Source organism: Danio rerio, chromosome 17 (genome assembly GCF_049306965.1).
Source record: "Danio rerio strain Tuebingen ecotype United States chromosome 17, GRCz12tu, whole genome shotgun sequence".
In the NCBI taxonomy this organism is placed as follows: Eukaryota; Metazoa; Chordata; class Actinopteri; order Cypriniformes; family Danionidae; genus Danio; species Danio rerio.
In genome coordinates, this window is record NC_133192.1 from 6,620,095 (window position 1) to 6,639,904 (window position 19,810).

Consider the following 19,810-nt stretch of genomic DNA (forward strand, 5'->3'; position numbering starts at 1 on the left):
ATTTTTCCCTGCGTGTCACTGCATTCCAAATGACTAAAAATAATACAAAACAATATAACTAAAGCAATGTCCACTAGGGCTGTGCAATTAATCGAAAATCCGATTTCGATTTCGGCTTTTAACGATTATGAAAAGCCATTAATCGAGATAAACGATTATTCCATCACGTACTGCCCCCTTTCCAGTTGTACATGTGTGAAAACTCTGCCTCTGCAAAGCTCACTTCCACGTGAAAGTGACTAAAAGCATGTGCTGTAATGAAACTTTTGCAGCACGGGATGCGCATCATTCATTTTTTTAAAAGCGCAAAAGAGCACTTGCTGTTGTGCAGGCACGTGCACACATAGGGCTCAACCTGTGCAGTGCACATGCCCTTTTTAGTCTTGGATAGAAAGTGCCCTTCCAAAATGATCAAAAGTGCCCCCGCGATGCGGCACACCCTCGGTCCCGCCCTTCAGTAGGCGCGCGACAACAAACCTCACCCCCCCCCCCTTCAAAAAATTTATCCTGCACATGCCCTTTAGACGGTCTCTGCACGGGCCTGCTGTTGTGTGTGCGCGCTGTGCTTAGCCTCTGACAGGTAGCGTGTGTGTGTTTGCGCGCCGCGCTTAGCCTCGGACAACAGAGCACACACACATCTACAGCGATCTTAATGTGAGCGCTTTAATGGTCAAATACATGCACATTTGTGTCAGAGCGCAGTGTTTAGTGATTATTCATATTAACCCTCATCTGTGTAATAAACAAACAAGTTGAGAATCAAAAGACACGAGAAAGAGAAACCATATCAGAGCCGCACAATTCTTAAAGTGACAGCGTGCGATATTCCTGCTGCTGCCGACTGTTATTATTAATCAATAATAAAATCAAAAATACAGTGAAGATGCTTAAAGCACAGTTTAAACATAACAGATTTAATAATTCATTTCTAATAACTGATTTCTTTAATCTTTGCTATGATGACAGCACATTATATTTTACTAGATGTTTTTCAAGATACTCAGCTTAAAGTGACATTCAAAGGCTTAATTAGGGTAAATAGACAAGTCATTGTATAACAGTAGTTTCTTCTGCAGACAATCAAACATATAAATTGCTTAAAGGGGCTAATAATATCGAGCTATTATAATAGGTTTCAAAATATTCAAACCTGCTTTTATTCTAGCTGAAATAAAATAAATAAGCCTTTCTCCAGAAGAAAAAAAATATTATAGGAAATACTGTAAAAAAACCTCTGTTAAACATCATTTGGGAAATATTTATATAAAAATAAATTCACAGGAGGACGAATAATTTTGACTTCAACTGATAATCGTTTTGAATAATCGTGATTACAATTATGACCAAAATAATCGTGATTATGATTTTTCCCATAATCGAGCAGCCCTAATGTCCACTGTGCTGAGCGAGTGCAATTCTCTTCCTGTTAAACTGAACAGTCACATCATCGCTGATGCAAGCGTGCTCTGGTTCGGAAGGCAAAATGCAGTGTGCCTGCAGGCCGTCAAGCGAGAGGGTAGGGGGGACAAGCGTGCTTTGGCAAGGTTCAAGGCAACTGTACCTAGTGTGAGCACATCCTTAGTGTTGTCATGATACTGCAATTTTAGTATCAATTGGTACTGACCTATGGGCCAAACTATGTGCGCTATCATACACCTGGCGCAATAAGGCGCAAGGTGTGATGCAATTGTTGTCTGCTAGTTTCAGCTCGACGCAAGTGTTGTTTTGATGTTTTGCAGCATGCTGTTCAATTGCGTTCTGGTCTAAAAATGGCAGTGTGTTCAGGCGCATTGCAGGTGCGTTGCTATTAGAGATGCGCGGATGGGCTATTATTTCATCCGCAACCGCATGACAAAATTCATCATCCGTCCGCCATCCATCCGCAGTAACATTTTTGACCAATTTTTAAAACCGCACCCGCCCGCCATCTGCTGATTGGGCTCTTTATTTGAATAGCTTATTCCTTTTTTTATTAAATGAATGTTTCTTTATTGATCATTATAGAATAGAGAATGACTTTAATGTAGACATGCAGTTAATCCAAACGTGCAAGTCATTAATTGACGACGCTTTGAAGTGATGCTAAAGATACGAGGACGTGTCTTTTCACTTGATTCGATTCCTCGGTCCTTGAGTCTTTGCATCCTTCCCTCGTAACGTTATCCCGGTGGGGTGGAAACACGAGGAAAGAAAGCAAGGAAAGGAAACGAGGATGCACAAATAAGAAATGAGAAGCACCCGAGCTCTCAGAATATCAGCAGTGAACTCTGTCTCCAATCGGCGCACAGGGACAAAAGTAAATAAATAGCCTAAATTAAACGCACTGTACTATACAACTTTTTTTTTTTATTGTAGCCTAATAGAAAACGCATTGACACATCATTTCAACATGCTGCTATTTAGCCTACTACTAAATGCCTATTTCACTTTATTTTTTAGTAAATAGACAGAATAATAAGTCATTTACATTATAGCCTAATAATGTTTACATTTGTAGTTGTCCATAGCAACCCCAAAAACGTACCTGCTTGCCTTGCACATCTAATTAATGGGCACAGTTTTTCGACTATTTTTTATTTTTTGCTGTGGATGTTATTGAGCTTGTAGAAATCGGAAACAACACAGTTCTGCGACACAGATGAACCTTTATTGATATCTCTATCAGACAATACCTATTTTATATGCCAAAAGAAACAACAGGCAGTAAAAAAAATATTAACATAAATATCTTAATGTAAGCATAGGCTATAGTCGCATGCTTTGGCAAACAGATGAAAATTTTTTAATAAAAACGTCATATCGTGCCTAAGCCTTGTAGGCTCAGTCACCCCCACAATTAGAAATTAAATTAGAAAAACAGATATGCCATCCCTCTTTGAGCGAACCTGACCAGGCTAAAGTGCATGTATGACAAGTGCCCCAATAACCCATGGATTTAGGATTATCCCCATTTCCCTCAAACTTGAAGCATAACGAAATACTATGCCATTAAAGTTGCGACAAAGAAATTCTGGCAAAATAACCTTAGCCTCGGAACGTAAAAGCGAGGCCAACATGTCTAGAATAGAATAGGCTAAACCAATATGAACGTAAAATTATCAGCTGACCGAACTCAAAAGTTTATACTGAACATATGTGTAGCCTAAATAACATAGGCTAATTGGTTTAATATGCCTGACCTTAGGTCTAGTTTGATTTTTTTCTTGGCACAATGCAGGAATAAAATAGCATCTACAGTGTCAGGATTCAGACGGGATCGCCTGCATAGCCACTATAATGCGCCCTGCTGCACTGAAGGAGCGCTCGCTCGCAGCACTTGTTGCTGAAATGCATAGAATTCTCTTGGAAAGGTGCTGTAGTGGGAATGCCTGGCCTTATTTCTCCCAAAAGGAAAGTAGATTTTCCTCTGCTGATCCGTCTATACTGAAGTTTGTAGAGGAATACTTCTGTACTTCATCCAGAATTAGTGTATCCGATTCCTCCTCCCATTCTGTGAAGTCAGTCCTAGGCTTTTTCGTTGGTGCGCCAGTTATGAATATAAAAACAGTACAACCGCCCGCCACCCACCCAAATTTAATTAAAATATTATTTTTTCGTAACGTCATCCGCCCGATCCGCGGTTTATCCGCGGAGTCCGCGGCTATAACCGCCAACCGCGCATCTCTAGTTGCTATTTTGAGGAACTAAAAAAGACTACTCAATAGACCAGCTTAGAGGAGGTCTAAAGTCCAGCGCAGAGCTCGCGTTAGTTGTGCGCCTTGCTTACACATTGCTTACTACACACAGGATGTAAAGCAATACGCAAATATCTTTATGATATACAATGAAAAATAATTAAAGGAATAAAATATTACAAAATTATTATTTTCTACATTAATATTAAAAACACTGCTTTCATGCCTTCATCTCGGGGTGCTTTTTCAGTTTATTCATGACAATTTGCTTTTGTATAATGTTATTATTAGTAGTGGTAGTATTTATTAAATGCATATTGCTAATTGTTTTGTTAAAAACAAGCTTAGATTTGCCCATTTGACCATATGGGGCACAGCTTGTGTATTTGGATATAACTCGGGTTTTTGAGCACACTTCGTTATTATTGTTCATTTATTTCTTTGCTGGAACTGAACCTAGAACTGAATTTAGAAATAGTTTTGAAACAAATCTTTGCACTTAACAACTGAAATGAATTATGTAGCCTAATTAATGTGTTCAGTGGGGTCCGTCTAAGCTGTTTCCTTATCCACGGAAGAGAATGAAAGTGAAAGTAAAGAATGAGGAGGCTCATTCTCTCATTCTTGTGCTGTAGATGCCCTGTTTATAACTGTTTTCTCGCTAGTGAAGTGTTCAGATTTTCTTCTAACAAAGTCCGCCATGTTAATAGCAAATGCACCATGGAGCGACGCAACTGACTCTTAAAGTCAATGGGATATGAGATTCTGATTGGTTTATTCTCAAAACACTCCTGTAACTCATTAAGAGAATAAGCTCAACCCTGTTAGACCATGCGCCATGGTGCAAAGTGGATTTTTTTGTCATTAAAATAGCAAAAATGGATTCTGATATGCCCTTTTTGCTTTTGCGCCTTGCACTTTGCGTCAAAATTGAACCCTATATCTTAACTATGCCCTGTTTTTTAACAAAATAATGCTTATTTTAGTTTTTAATTACTTAAATATACAAAAGTACTTGGATAAAATCACTTAAAAAAACGATTGTTAATTCTAAATTTTTTTGATTTACTATTATTATTATTATTTTCAATTTAATGACTTTTTGGACTTGGACGGACTTGACTTGGCTGTTAAGAACTCAGACTTGAGTCCAACTTTTGTACCCTTTTTTGGAACTTAAACGTTCCCTTTTGGACTCGGACTCGATTGGTTAAGGACTGGTCTTGACTTGGACTTAATAAAGGAGGACTTGAGTATTGATAATGTCCCACATTGGCACACAAAAACTTAGTATTTGTCCCAGATTTTGTTTGCTTGGTGATGTTCACTATAGAAGTCTGTGTTCTGCCAAAAATGTTATTACTTGATTGAATGGTTGTTATCAGTGGTTATCAGCTGATAGATATGGGCCAGTATGGCCCTTCTGGAAGTTAACAAGAATTTTTTACATTATTTATTAAATTTCCCATTAATTGTATTTCATTACCCCAACCCCAAACCCAACCATCACAGTAATATAAAACAGATCTGGATCTGGAGTCTTGTATAGCTGATTAACCATGTGGATGGATGATAACAGCCTTCTGACCTTAAGTAATAACATTCAAAGCACGTGGTCAAGTTATGTGTCAACTCAATTGCCATTATAAAGTGGATTATTGTGTGATAGGGTTAGTATTTGGAGTAGATCTGCCTTGGATTAGGCAGTTAGGTAGAGAATTCAATGAAGGCATGCTTAATCTGGTACTTAAAAAAAACAGCATAGGCATGAAAGAGAAAATAGTACTCATATTTACTAGCAAGTCATTTACAGAAGTGTAAAATAAATCCCCACCCCACTTTCAATGAATATCCTGTTTCACCCATATACAGCTGTCAGATTACGGAAGTGAATTGTCTTTTTCCACTTGTTGACTCTTCATGAATCATAACTGAGCTTTAAAAGAGCAACTCATGACTTATAAAAGAGAAATGAGCTTCTCCTCTGGCTTGTATGTCTTTCTCAGCCAAGCTCTGGGTTCAGAAACGTCTGTATTTACTTTCATAGCTGATCGTGTTAGCCGTGAACATTTGTCCAAACACTCATTTACTGAAGTCGAATCAAAGCATTTTTCCAGAGTTCACTTTCTGCTTTGTAAGCGTTTGTTACGTTGCCCGTGGGCGAATGTCTTCCAAAGCAATAGCACCTTTAAAAATAGGGAACATTTGAAAGAATATCTGCTCTCCAATGGAGGCTTTGAACTCGGCTCTCTTTTGAAATGCCCTGAAAAGAAACAATAAAACAGACTTTCTGACTCACAGACTTCAGAAGGTAAAAGGGGAGCTGGAGCAAAATGTCCATATAGACTTTGGGATGTTTATTTATCTATTTATTTTTTGAAAGAAAGAGTGACCACTGTTTTCTGTAACTGATCACTATTATTTTAATACTCTACTTATGTTTTCTTTTTTTGTTATTCATTAATTTTCCTTGGGCTTAGTCTCTGATTTATCAGAGGTCGCCACAGCAGAATAAAATGCCCACTATTCCAGAATATATTTTACTCAGCGGATGCCAGTATACTAGGAAACACCTATACACTCTCAAATTTACACACATACATAAACTACGGCCTATTTAGAAGTAGGGCTGCAACTAACGATTATTTAATAATCGATTAATCTGTCGATTATTTTTTCGATTAATCCATTTAAAAAAAGCATTCATTTACAACCCTTTATTCGAAAAAGCTCATCCCTGAGCTGTTATAACAATAATAATAATAATAATAAAATAAAAAACTAACTAGTTTTGTCCTGTTTTCAATCCTAATATCTAAATGTTTTTAAATGAAGATACATACTAGACACATGGAATCGCTTAATAAATTACTTAACCTCAAAATTAAGTGATTATTAGCTAAAAACAGTGGTCACCAAACTTGTTCCTGGAGGGCCGGTGTCCTGCAGATTTTAGCTCTAACCCTAATCAAACACACCTGAACAAGCTGATCAAGGTCTTACTAGGTATACTAGAAACACCCAGGCAGGTGTGTTGAAGCAAGTTGGAGCAAAACCCTGCAGGGACACCGGCCCTCCAGGACCGAGATTGGTGACCCCTGGCTTAAAACAAGCAAATTTATTCGCCAATGGGTTAAAAAAATGATCTTAATAAGATATAATCACACACAAGTTTTCAGCATCACTTAATTTTCCCATGCCATTTTTCTTGTCTGGTCTTGATGGAAGATTTTTTAGATATTTAAACCGGAAAAGAGACAAAATGACTAAGAAAGAACAGTCAGCTACACGTGACTACAGATGGAAAAAAGATGGATCCAAAAAAGGCCAGTGAATAAAAATGTGTCTTTAGCCTTGCAATGCAAAGTAACTCTACTACCGCTGATTTACTGCTGCTATTAACTCTTTCACTGCTGAGTTTAAAAGGTTCTCTCTGGCTCGGGAGTCAGTTTTTTTTTTGGAACATTCACCCTTAATGTTTCTGTGGCAACACATCATGTTTACCGTGACACACCGCAGCCAGAACAGTGATGTATGACAGATGATTTGCAAAATAATCACAATTTTTTTATTTTATTTTATAAAACATCCAATTCCAAATCATATCATCAAATGATGTTTATTTCAGTTTGCATTTAATTGTTTTACGTGAGTTATAGATGTTGCATATGCAGCGCATGTGATGTATTTGAGTGTCGTTCGAAAAATAACGTCTCACCTGCGCCCTCACAATCATTACATTACATGTAGGGGGGATGGGAAGGAGGAATGTTTTGCAGCCTGTGCAGAAAGCAGACGCGGATGAAGCGTAATTAATTTACATGTGAAGTCAATGTAAAGAAGGCATTTGTCCTGACTGTCAGTGACCACCTGAGAACGCTGTAGTTCAGCAGACTCTGAGACTGAATTACAGCGCCCAAGAACTACAAGTCCATACATACCACGCGCATTACACCCGGTCCACGTACACTGATTTGCAATCACAGCTGTGTCTGTTTACCAATGATTTCCTGGACTATATATTCTATCATCCCACCACTGTTTGTCATCGCGTCGTTGTCTTTCTTGTCGCCTTTGGTATGTTGTTCATGATCTTGCTCTTGTATCTTGTTAAAGTCTAGTTCGAGTTAATCTGTCTTAGTTTCTGGTTTTGTTTGTTTGTTTGCCATTTTTGCTACTTTGTACTTTGGATTTTTGTTCACTGTTACCGCACTAAGTTAATATTAAATCTGCACTTGGATCCACACCCTTTTGTTACCGTTTTTGTTCCTGTTTTGATCCCGCTAACGTGACAGGATTAGACATCCTGCTGGGCGAGTTGGGCGTTTTGTGAATTTGCCATGCTTTAGACTGCAAAAAAAGTTGGAGCAAACATCTAACAAATGACAGAAAAGCAAGCAGCTTATAATGAGGGAGATTGTTTTAGGAATGACGGCCCCTGGGCATGATCGAGTTGAAGGCGTTATTTGAGGTTTACATGTATGGCTGGTATCAGCAGTGTAACGTAACTAATTACAAATACTCAAATTACTGTTATTGAGTAGTTTTTTTCAGAAATTGTAATTTACTAAGCATTTAAAAATGTGTACTTTTACTTTTGCTTGAGTACATTTTTAGTGCAGTATTGGCACATTTACTCCACTACTTTCCTTCAACCTGCAGTCACTACTTGATTTTTTCTTGTCTATGGGGATTACAAAAATCAGTACTGTGATTCCTGTCCAATCAAATCACACATACTGTTAGTAAATCTCATTATAGGGAACTACCTCAAGACATGTGTGTATTATAATTACAGCAAACTGTTTGGAAGCATTAAAAATGTCTAAGAAGATGTCCAAAATCTTTACATGCATTGACCCAGAGACTGTTTAGATGCATTTCACTGATGAGAAGATGATGGATGTTTACTGTAGGATGACCGAAATGGCCTTAAACACCCAGCAGGCACAAGATGACAACATGACGTCAGATTGACATTGTATCCTAATGTCATGGGGACGTTACAATTTGTATGGAAATGAAAATCAGGTTGAGGTCAGAATTCAACAGCAATGTCGAATGTCCAACTTAAACCAACCAAATATCAACGTCTAATGATGTTACAGCTTGACGTTGTGTGGATGTTACCTATGATCACTATCAGACGTTGGATTTTGGTTGCATGAATATATGTCAGTATTTGACATTATTGTGATGTTGGTTTGAGATGTTGGCTTGATGTTGGATTTTGGTCACTTTATAACAACCTAAAATCAATTAAATATAAACGTCATTTGACTTATTTACTGGACATCAAAATAACATCGTCTTTAGACTGACTAGTCATTGAATTTTGGTCACCTGGCATCACAACCTAAATCTAACCTATTAACATCTTATCACATTGTGTGCCTGATTGGCGCTAACTAGATACAGAATGTCACAATTACACACACATGCACAAATAATATGTAAATATATGGCTTTTAACAATGTAATACTCACTACTCACTACTTTTGAGTACTATTAAAAGGGATACTTTTTACTCTTACTTTGAGTAATATTTACAGCAGATACTTTTACGCTACTTACACTACATTTTTAGGCAAGTAATGGTACTTTTACTTAAGTAGGATTTTTCATTACTCTTTCCACCACTGGCTGGTATTATAGTGTGCGTCCAATCGATAAAATGTTTCCGTTTAACACTTTTCCTGTTAACGAGAGAAAACGCTTCTGAGTTTTACGGCAATCCATGTTTAAGGTGTAATACGGAAGGGGAAGCCCTAACGCATGTCCTCAGTGAGGTATCTGTTTTCAGATGCTCCGGGGAGTTAAATTTGGGAGAGAAAGTACGATCGGGGATAAAAATAAGAGTTATACAACCTTCCTTTGGCTTAATTTGGCTTTGGCTTAAATGGCTCTACCATTTTAGATCTTGTCTTGACAAGAGTTACTGAAGTTTGTCCTGCGCGCTTGCGTTTTTTTTAGTTACTTCTTTGGTTTGGTGCGTTAATCTGATCGTTACTATTATTCAAAAGAAGGTAATGATTCGCACTCAATTGCTTCATACTGTTTTTATTCTTACTTTTTCTTACATTTTACGGGTGATAACAGACAAACAGACGTTTCGGCACAAAGCCTTCCTCAGTGTGTGACACATTCTCCAACTCCACCCTTTTATTCCATAGTCAATCACAATGTGCAATTAGTTAAACGGTCACTCTCATTTCATTATCAATTAATCACACAATAACTTATAATCTTCACAGCAATGACAATAAACATTCTTCCCATTTCCGACCTCACTCCACAGAGATAAAGTGCATCAACCACCATCACTAATCAGGTGTACATCAATACAAAAAATTCTAACAGTTGACATTAAAAGTTTTCTACATTTAACAATTACTCAAAGATTAAAAATAACAAGTCTTACCTTCATCTCTACTCTTACAACCAATTATACAGGAGACTTTTACCTGCATTTTAAAAAACGATTTGCAAGACATACGAAAAAACTTGCATTCAAAAACCATTACTACATAGGAAAACATTGACAAGAGACCAATATAAAGAAGCTTTATTTTTATGATTTGTGTCATTGTCATATATATATATATATATATATATATATATATATATATATATTTTTTTTTTTTTTTTTTTTCTGTAAAATTGTCTGCAAATTTCTGAAAATTACCACCACAAAATTGGTAATTTTTATTGCAAAACATCACAAATAAATAATTACAAAATCGTTAAAAACTAGGAGGTCTGATTTAGCTTATCCAGTTCACCTCTAGCACATGTGTTTGGACTGTGAGAGAAACCGGAGCACCCGGAGGAAACCCACACCAACACAGGGTGAACATGCAACCACACAGAAACGTCAACTGGTCCAGCCGGGACTTGAACTAGCAACCTTCTTTCTGTGAGGCCACAGTACTAACCACTGAGCCCCCAATTTTTTTTATTTCTAAACATAATTAATTTTTCTTCTGTCTTTGCGATGATGACAGAACGTTATATTTTACTAGTTATTTTGCAAGACACTACAGCAGTATTCAGCTTAAAGTGTTATTTAAAGGCTTAATTAAGTTAACTAGGCAAGTCATTGAACAACAGTGGTTTGTTCTGTAGCCGGTCAAGAAAAACATTTCTTAAGGGGATTAATAATATTGAATAAAAAGAGTTGTAAAAGAAAAAAAGTTTTTCCAGCTAAAAAAATTTTCTACACAAGATAAAATATTTTAGGAAATACTTCAAAATTTTATCTCTCTGCATGTTCTCCCCGTGTTGGCATGGGTTTCTTCCGAGTACTCTGGTTTCCCCCACAGTCCAAACACATGTGCTTTAGGTGAATTGGGTAAGCCAAATTGTCTAGAGTATATGTGTATGTGTATGTCCTGGTCCTCCAGGTTGGGAGTCAGGGCCGGAGTGGGACTCCTTTTCAGCCCTGGAGTTTCAAGCATTAGACCGGCCCACCTGAATTCACGATAAAATAAGGTCATTTCCAAATCAGTTTCTAATTACACTATCACATCTTTTCCAAGAAAACAGCTGCTTCAGAACGTCTACCCCCGGTTTCACAAACAAGGTTTAAGGCTAGTCAGGATTAAATTGCATGTTTGAGCTGTCTCAACTTAAAAATAACTTGCGGTGAGATGTCTTAAAATATGTCAGTGCCATTTTTTTGTCTCCAGGTGCCTACCAGTAATATTTTTCTAAGGCCATTTTTATAAATGAGTCTTAAATAACCTTATTTAACTAAGGCCTAGTCCTGGCTTAATCTAAGTCATGTTTGTGAAACTGGGCCCTAATGTTCAACAACCTTACAGTTTTATATGTCTTAACAATAAAAATGAAAAAAGAAAAAAAAAATTACTCAGGTGAGGATTGAACACGGATCGAAGACATCGTAGTTCAACATGCTGACCACTAGACCACAAAGGCACTGTCATACTTTTGTGGCTGGAATGATACTCACATCATCATTGCCCTGCAGCCTGCATTTTGCTCATGGGGCTGCGAGACAATAATTAAGAAGAGAGGAGCTGCGGCAAAACAACAAATAAAAAGAGTGAGGCTATGGTCAAATAAATAAATAAATGAAAAAAAAGTGCGACTGCTGAGAGTGCAGGCAGCTAGAAACACCAGCCCTCGCAGCCAAAAAACGGACCGGCCTACCAGGAACTGTCCCGGTCCTCCCAATTGGCGAATCCAGGCCTGTTGGGAGTTAAGCATTCTGCTAACGACCCACCTCGAAAAAATTAGATGTTACAAAACACCAACATGGTGCGGCTAAATATCACCTTGGATAAAAAACAGCCCAGAAAGTAAGTAAGTAACTGTATTCTAAATATTGCAAAAGTTTCTTTACACTAATTTCATAGGAATCCTTTTCAGAATAGTTTTGCTTTCCTAAAGTATTTTTAGTCCAGATGTTTGTACGAGCTCTTTATTAATGAACAGGCAGCAGACTGTGGCCCACCCGCCCTTTGGGGTCCGTTCAGAAACAAACACACAGCGTGGACGTTTTCTTTAATACACCTGTTTGACTCTCCGCCAGGTTGGTTTTTGAACTCTGTTTTTTTCCCCCTCTCTTTCTCTTGGCTCCCCACCCTAACTGTTTTCTTTGAGCCTGGAGCGAATGTGAAAGTTTAAATGACTTCTTGGTGTGGCTGCTTTTTGAACCTCGGCCAGCTGCCTCGTTGGGTTTGATTAGTTTAGATTTCACCCGCCTTTCATCTTGGAGATGTCAGCCTTTGTTCTTTCCTCAAAGAGACACACGCACCTCTTGGTCCTAAAGCCCCCTATTCTTCCCGGGCCGAACGCATCGCACTTTTTGCAGCTGCTATTCTTCTGAACCACAGGCTCACATTACACCTTTCAGTCACAGACCTGCTGAATGATAAAGACTCAGATGAAGGCGTGCATAATATTACAGAGAGAGAGATAAATTATCAAAGAACGCTGGAGGAAAACTTTTTAAAGTGATCGTTTTCCCAAAAATGAACATTTACACACTATTTACAGGACTCACCCTCAATTGTTTTATGATTTTCCATATTTTGTTTAACCAGGGTTTCACCAGGTAAAATTTAAGACATTTTTAGACCTTTTTAATATGGCGTATTTCACTGACAAAATAAACTCACTCTTCAAATAAATGTCACTATCAACCCCATTTTATCATGGTAGCTGAAATAAAGTGAACTAGTCTCTGCTGTCTTCCACATTAATGATGAGATTTTGTAGGGAATTTTGAGGAAAAGCTGTTCACTTTCACTATATTTGCTAAGGTAACACAACCACTGTAATATAAACAAATGACCCAATGCTGTAGTTTTTTTTTACAATTTAGGGTATATTATTCTACAATTCACCACACTTTACTGTAGTAAAACTACACCTTGTATTTCATTTTATCAGTTCACAATTCTTAATACTAAAGTAAGCTGGTACATTCATTAACAAGGAGTTGTAAATAATACTAGACTAAAACATAGGCAGTATACCCAACACATCAAAAACACTAGTATTTATTATGGAATTTACCTTAACCTCTGGGAGTTGATTCCGGTACTAGGTCCATTGAGAGTTGACGAATCGTCTCTTTTGGAGTCGACTCCCCATCCCTAATGTGCATTATTTGTCAAGTGTTATTTTATTTTTTTAAAGTTATTTTTTTAAGTGTTATATTTCCCAAATGATGTTTAACAATGCAAGGAATTTTTCACAGTATTTCCTATATATATATTACATTATATATAAATCTAATATTTTTTTCTTCTAGAGAAAGTTTTATTTGTTTTATTTCGGCTAGAAGAAAAGCAGTTTTAAATTTTTAAATACCATTTTATGGTTAATATTATTAGCTCTCCTAAGCAATTGTTTTTGACCGTCTACAGAACATACCACTGTTATATAATAACTTGCCTAATTATCATAACATGCCTATTTAACCTAGTTAAGCCTTTAAATGTCGTTTTAAGCTGAATACTATCTTGAAAAATATCTGGTCAAATATTATGTGCTGTCATCATGCCTAAGATAAAATAAATCAGTCACAATCACAAATCACAAATGAGTTATTAAAACTATTATGTTTAGAAATGTGTTGAAAAACTATTCACACCATTAAACAGAATATGGGGAAAAACATACAAGGGGGGCTAATAATAATTCGGATTCAACTGTACATACAAAACGTAGCAATACATTCTTATTAGTAGCCTTCATATTGCTCAATATAGCAGTTCTATGGGTGCAGATGCCTTGTTGATGCCAGAGGTTAGAGGAGAATGGCCAGACTGGTTCCAGCGGATAGAAAGGCAACAGTAACTCAAATAAGCACATCTCTGAACACACAACATGTCCAACCTTGAGGCAGATGTGCTACAGCAGCCGAAGACCACACCGGGTACCATTCCTGTAAACAGGAAATTGAGGCTCACCAAAATTGGACAATAGAAGATTATATTTGGGGGATATTTTCTTGGTACACTTTGGGCCCATTAGTAATTAAGCATCATGTGAACACCACAGCCTACCTGAGAATTGTTGCTGACCATGTCCATCCCTTTATGACCACAGCGTACCCATTTTCTGTTGGCTACTTCCAGCAGGATAACACACCTTAAAGCGTGAATCATCTCAGGCTGGTTTCTTGCACATGACAATGAGTTCACTGTACTCAAATGGTCTCCACAGTCAGAAAAAATCAATCCAAAAGAGCTTTGCGATGTGGTGGAACTGGAGATTCACATTATGGATGTGCAGCCGATAAATCTGCAGCAACTGCATGATGCTATAATGTCAATATAGAGCAAAATCTCTGAGGAATATTTCGAGTACCTTGTTGAATCTCTGCCACAAAGGATTAAGGCAGTTCTGAAGGCAAAAGGGGGTCCAACCCGGCACTATTAAGGTGTACCTAATAAAGTGGCCAGTGAGTGTATCTTTTCAAAGTAAGCAGGCAGTCATTATTCAAGTGACCCCGAATGTCAAAGGGCACAAGATCACACTAGACATAGCTCAGCAGAGTCTAGTTATGAGCCTTGAGGTTCAACTACTAGACCACACCATGCCAAAAAAGGGGGTCTGGCAAGATCCGATAGCATAATGGATTCATTCTTGTTCATGTCTGCAGCGAAGAGGGATGTTTAATGGAGATTGAAGGTTGCATATGTGAATTTCTGTCATTGTTTTGGAAATGTGACTTGGGTCTCCTCTCTTCTGCGCTGTCTCCCTGAAGAGTCTTTTTTTTTTTGTTTGGTTTGAAATGTCAAGAGTTGATAATGTGGAGAGACAATCTGCTCATAATTGGCCACACATGTTCTGTAAAGTTTGCCAAGCTGTCAGTCATAAAAGCGACGCTCATAGACGACACGCGACCGCTCCTAAACCGGCAGACACGCTGTCGGGAAAGAAGCCGATGGATTTACTGTCATAAAGAAGCGCTTTACTTTTAAAAAGGGGTGAGATGTGATCAGATGTTGAGTCAAAAAAAAACGAAAAACGGACATGGGCAAAGTTTTGGTTTGTTTGAAGAGAAAATTAGAGATGGGGGAGAAAAAGGTGGAAACGGAAAGGAAAAGCTGGAGGAAATGACAAAGAAAGGAGGAAATGTTGGAACTACTAAAGGGAATGGTGAAATTTATAGTAAGGAACAGTACAACGGAAAGAAAAAATATCAGAAAGTAAAGGAAATGAGTTAAGCACATGGATAATCTAATAAGTAAACTAGGTTTGAAGTAAAAATTAAAGAAATAGGAAGAAATATAAAGGAAAAGCAGGAAGTAATGCAAAATAAAGAGGAAATAGTAAGATGAAGAATGAGGAAACCACAAGACAAGTATTTTGATTTTGATGTAAAGTGGGAAAGAAGTAAAAACTGAACTGTGACAGATGGAGAAATGGAAATTGAAAGTGTTTGACTGAAGTAAAAGTAAATTAAATTGAATAAATAAAAATACAGGTGAAAAAAAAACAACTTTTGCAAAACAGAAAGTGATGGGTAAGAATTAGGGTAAATGCAAAGGAAATGGGGAAATGTAAGAAACAGTACAATGAGAAGAAATAAACATTGGAAGAAAAGCATTACATGGAATTAACAGGAAATTAGCTAAGCAAACAGATGAGCAAACTGGAAATTGAAATAGAAAATTTGTTTGTTTGAAATGAAAATAAATTAGAGATGAGGGGGAAAAAGTGGAACTAGAAAAGGAAAAGCAGGAAATAGTAAGATAAGAAATGAGGAAACCAGAAGACAAGTATTTTGATTTTGAAGTAAAGGGGCAAAAGAAGAAACTGAACTACGAATGATGAAGAAATAGAAGTTGAATGTGTTTATGTTTGACTGATGTAAAAGCAAAAAAAATTAAAATTAAATAAACAATTCAACAGGGAAAGAAAACGTTAAAAAATAGTAAAAATAAGTAGATTGTAAAAAAAAAAAAGGAAAGAGTCATGGATAAGAAAAAGGGGAAATACAAAGGAAAGGGGAAATGTGCAGTAAAGAACAGTAAAATGGGAAGGAAAAATATCAGAAGAAAACTAAATGAGTTAAGTAAATGAATAAACTGAAAATTAAACTATATTTGTTTGAAGTAAAAATTTGAGGTAAGAATAAAAAAGGGAAAGCTGTAAAAAAAGCTGTATGATATGGTAAAAGATAGAGAAAACTGTAAGGAGAGTAATGAGGAAACCACAAGAAAGATATTTTGGTTTGGATGTAAATGGGGAGAAAGGGAAATGGAAAAAGTTTGTTAAAAGTAAATCTTGGAAAAAAAAGTTATGAGCAACAAATAGGGGGCAATAAAACAATGCAATGGGAATAAAAATTAGAGACTAGGAAATAAAAGGGGGAAATAGAAAGGAAAAGCAGGAATAAATGCTAGAAAAGAGGAAATAGTAAGGTGAGGAATGAGGAAACCGCAAGAAAAGTGTTTTAGTAACTGAAAGGAAGGGGAAAGGGAAATGGAAAGAGTTGGTGTCTGACTGATTGATTGATTGATTGATTGATTGATTGATTGATTGATTGATTGATTGATTGATTGATTGATTGATTGATTGATTGATTGATCGAAGAAAGAAACAAATAGGAAATGGTAGTGGGAATAGGAAGTAAAATATTCCTGTTTGTTTAAAGTGAAGGAAATGACAAATAGAAAAAGTTAGAAGAAAAGTTTTTGCTTTGTTAAATAAACAACAGAGGATATGGAGATGGTAAAACAAAATAGAGGAAGGAAAAGATTATAGTTAGGAGGAAAGAAAAAAGGGGGAACTGAAACAAGAAATATCAGAATGATAAGAATGTAGAGGAAAGGAATAGTATTTTGTATGATGTAAATTAAAGAGAAAGTGGACATGGGGAAAAAACTAATTAGTTTCAAATTATGTCCAAGAAAGGGAAACTCATTCATTCATTCATTTTCCTTCGGCTTAGTCTCTGATTTATCAGAGCTTGCTACATCAGGATAAACCGCCAACTATTCCAGCATATGTTTTACGCAGCGGATGCCCTTCCAGCTGCAACCCAGTACTGGGAAGGAGAAATACAAAGGGAAAAGAAAACTAAATGTAGAGTAAGGATCTGGATAATAGAAAGAAAAGATTTTGGGAAACAGAAAGGAAAGGCAAAATGGAAAGAAAAGGACATGACTTAAGCAGATGGGAAATGGATTTATGAAAGGCCATCATGTTAAATAAAGAAGATGGGAAATTGCAAAGTAATTGGAAATATTAAAGACAGGATTTGGTTTGTTGAGATATTAAATGGACCCAAATGAAAATGAAAAAGGTCAGGACAAGGGAAGTAGAAAGAAAAGGAAATGAGTGTAGGTTAATTTGATAAGAAGAGGAAAGAAAAAAGAGGAAGTGGGAGAAAAGTGAAAATGGTTAAAAAAAGAGGCCATATATTCTGGTTTGTTTGTTTGAAGTAAAGGGGAAATGGCAAACCAAACATGAAATTGAAAGTGAAATATTAAATTTAATACAGACATGGACAAAATTGTTGATGCCCTTCATTTTGGTTTCGGCCAGTTTCATTAGTTTGTCTTTTATTGCTTCTGCTGAACCACAATTCCAAAACTAGCTGATTTTTCAACACATTTCTGAACATGATAGTTTTAATAACTCATTTCTAATAACTGATTTATTTTATTTTTGCCATGATGACAGTAAATAATATTTGACTAGATATTTATCAAGACACTTCTATACAGCTTAAAGTGACATTTAAAGACTTAACTAGGATAATACAGTTTACTAGGCAGGTTAGGGTAACTAGGCAAATTATTGTATAACTATAGTTTGTTCTGTACACAATCGAAAAACAAAATAGCCTAAAAGGGCTAATAATTTTGTCCTTAAAATGATGTTTAAAAAATTAAAAACTGCTTTTATTCTAGCCGAAATAAAACAAATAAGACTTTCTCCAGAAGAAAAAAATATTATAGGAAATATTGTGAAAATGTCTTTGCTCTGTTAAACACCACTTGGGAAATATTTAAAAAAGAGAAACAGAGTTTTTTTTAAGTTATTTCAGTGACCACTTTAGTTTTTCTTTCCTAAATGTAAGGCTACCAATAATGTTGTCCATGTCTGGACAAACGTCAAGAAAAAGGAAACTGAAAAAAATGAGGAAAGAACTAAAAAACTGAAATGGGAAAAAAATATAGCTTGTAAAATGTGCTTTATGATTAAATAAATTGAAATTAATAGAGGCTGGATGAAAATGAGAGAAAAAAAAAAGTTTGAAGGAAACAAATTGGGAAAATCAAATTGAAATAAAAGAGGGAAATTAAAACAGGAAAATAGTTTAGGGTTGCCTGAAACCTGTCAAGTAGAAAATACAGAATACAAGTTTAAAGTAAATAAAAAGAGAAATTCAAATATGAAAAGTCAAGAAAAACTTCTTTAAAAAAAATAATCAAATTTCAAATAAGCTGACACGACTTTTTTGGGGATAACTCAATTGCTTTACGTTTAATCCACTTCAATTTATTTATCAAAAAAAAGAATAAAAATCTCGCTGCCTTATATTTTTTAGTTAAATCAAATTGACGTCAATTACTGACTAAAAATATTAAGTTAAACTTAATAAACTGAATAACTTAAAATTTTAGTTGAAACCTGATTAACTCCTTAAAATAAGTGATAGCAACATTTGTTGTCTTGACTTTTTGCCATTAATTCATTCATTTTTCCTTTGGCTTAGTCCCTTATTTATCAGGGGTCACCACAGCAGAATGAACCAGCAAGTATTCCGGCAAATGTTTTACACAGTGGATGTTCTTCCAGCCGTAACCCAGTACTCTGGGAAACACCAAACACACACACACACACACACACACACACACACACACACACACACACACACACACACACACACACACACACACACACACACACACACACACTATGGGCAATTTTGTTAATCAAGTTCAACTATAGGACATGTTTGGATTGTTGGGGAAACCGAAGCACCCAGAGGCAACCCCCGCCAACACGAGGAGAACATACAAACTCCACACAGAAATGCCCCAGCCAGGACTAAAACTAGCTGTGAGGCGACAGTGCTAACCACTGAGCCACCATGCTGCCAATGAATTTCTTCCACAGCGTAAAAAGTTAACAATCAGTTTGTGTCAGGACAACATGAAGGATTTGTGTGGAACCCGGCATTTTTTTAAAGTAAAGGAAATATAAAAGAAAAGAAATGACTTTAGGTTTGTTTGTGAAGAAAATGGAATTTTAAGGGAAAGAGCAGAGGAGCCTGGGATTGTTTGTTTATAGCCTTTAATTTAGCAGCCGGCTCCATTTGAAAAGCAGATCATGATGAACGCAGAGTGCATACGAAAAATAAGACAGATGTGGAGATGAGGAGGAGAAGATGATAAGACGTTCCTCTGGGATTCTCTCTCCTGGGGTTCTGGGAGTCGCAGCCCATTAGTGGTTTATAATTTAAAAACATCTTGTGGTTCTAAGAGAGAAGATCGGCCCTTCTCTCTGGCTAATCGCAGACATGCCACCACATCTGAGACTGCTCATTATGCATCCTGTGGAAACTGTTTTCTCCTCTAAGCGTTTCCATGTGCGCTCCCAGTTTATCCCGACATTTCTCTTTGATATTCATATAAATGCG

At 36.6% G+C, this 19,810-nt stretch overlaps 2 protein-coding genes and 1 long non-coding RNA gene across 6 annotated transcripts in view; 2 read left to right on the forward strand and 1 right to left on the reverse strand.

Moving 5' to 3' along the window:
• Window positions 1-19,810, forward strand: part of cdc5l (CDC5 cell division cycle 5-like (S. pombe)) — a 453,211-nt gene that overhangs the window by 431,857 nt on the left and 1,544 nt on the right. The gene's annotated exons all lie outside the window — the stretch shown is intronic.
• The window catches only part of runx2a (RUNX family transcription factor 2a), a 169,350-nt gene that overhangs the window by 136,162 nt on the left and 13,378 nt on the right, over window positions 1-19,810 (forward strand).
• LOC141378507 (uncharacterized) overlaps window positions 1-19,810 on the reverse strand; it is a 122,881-nt gene that overhangs the window by 44,784 nt on the left and 58,287 nt on the right. The window lies entirely within an intron of this gene.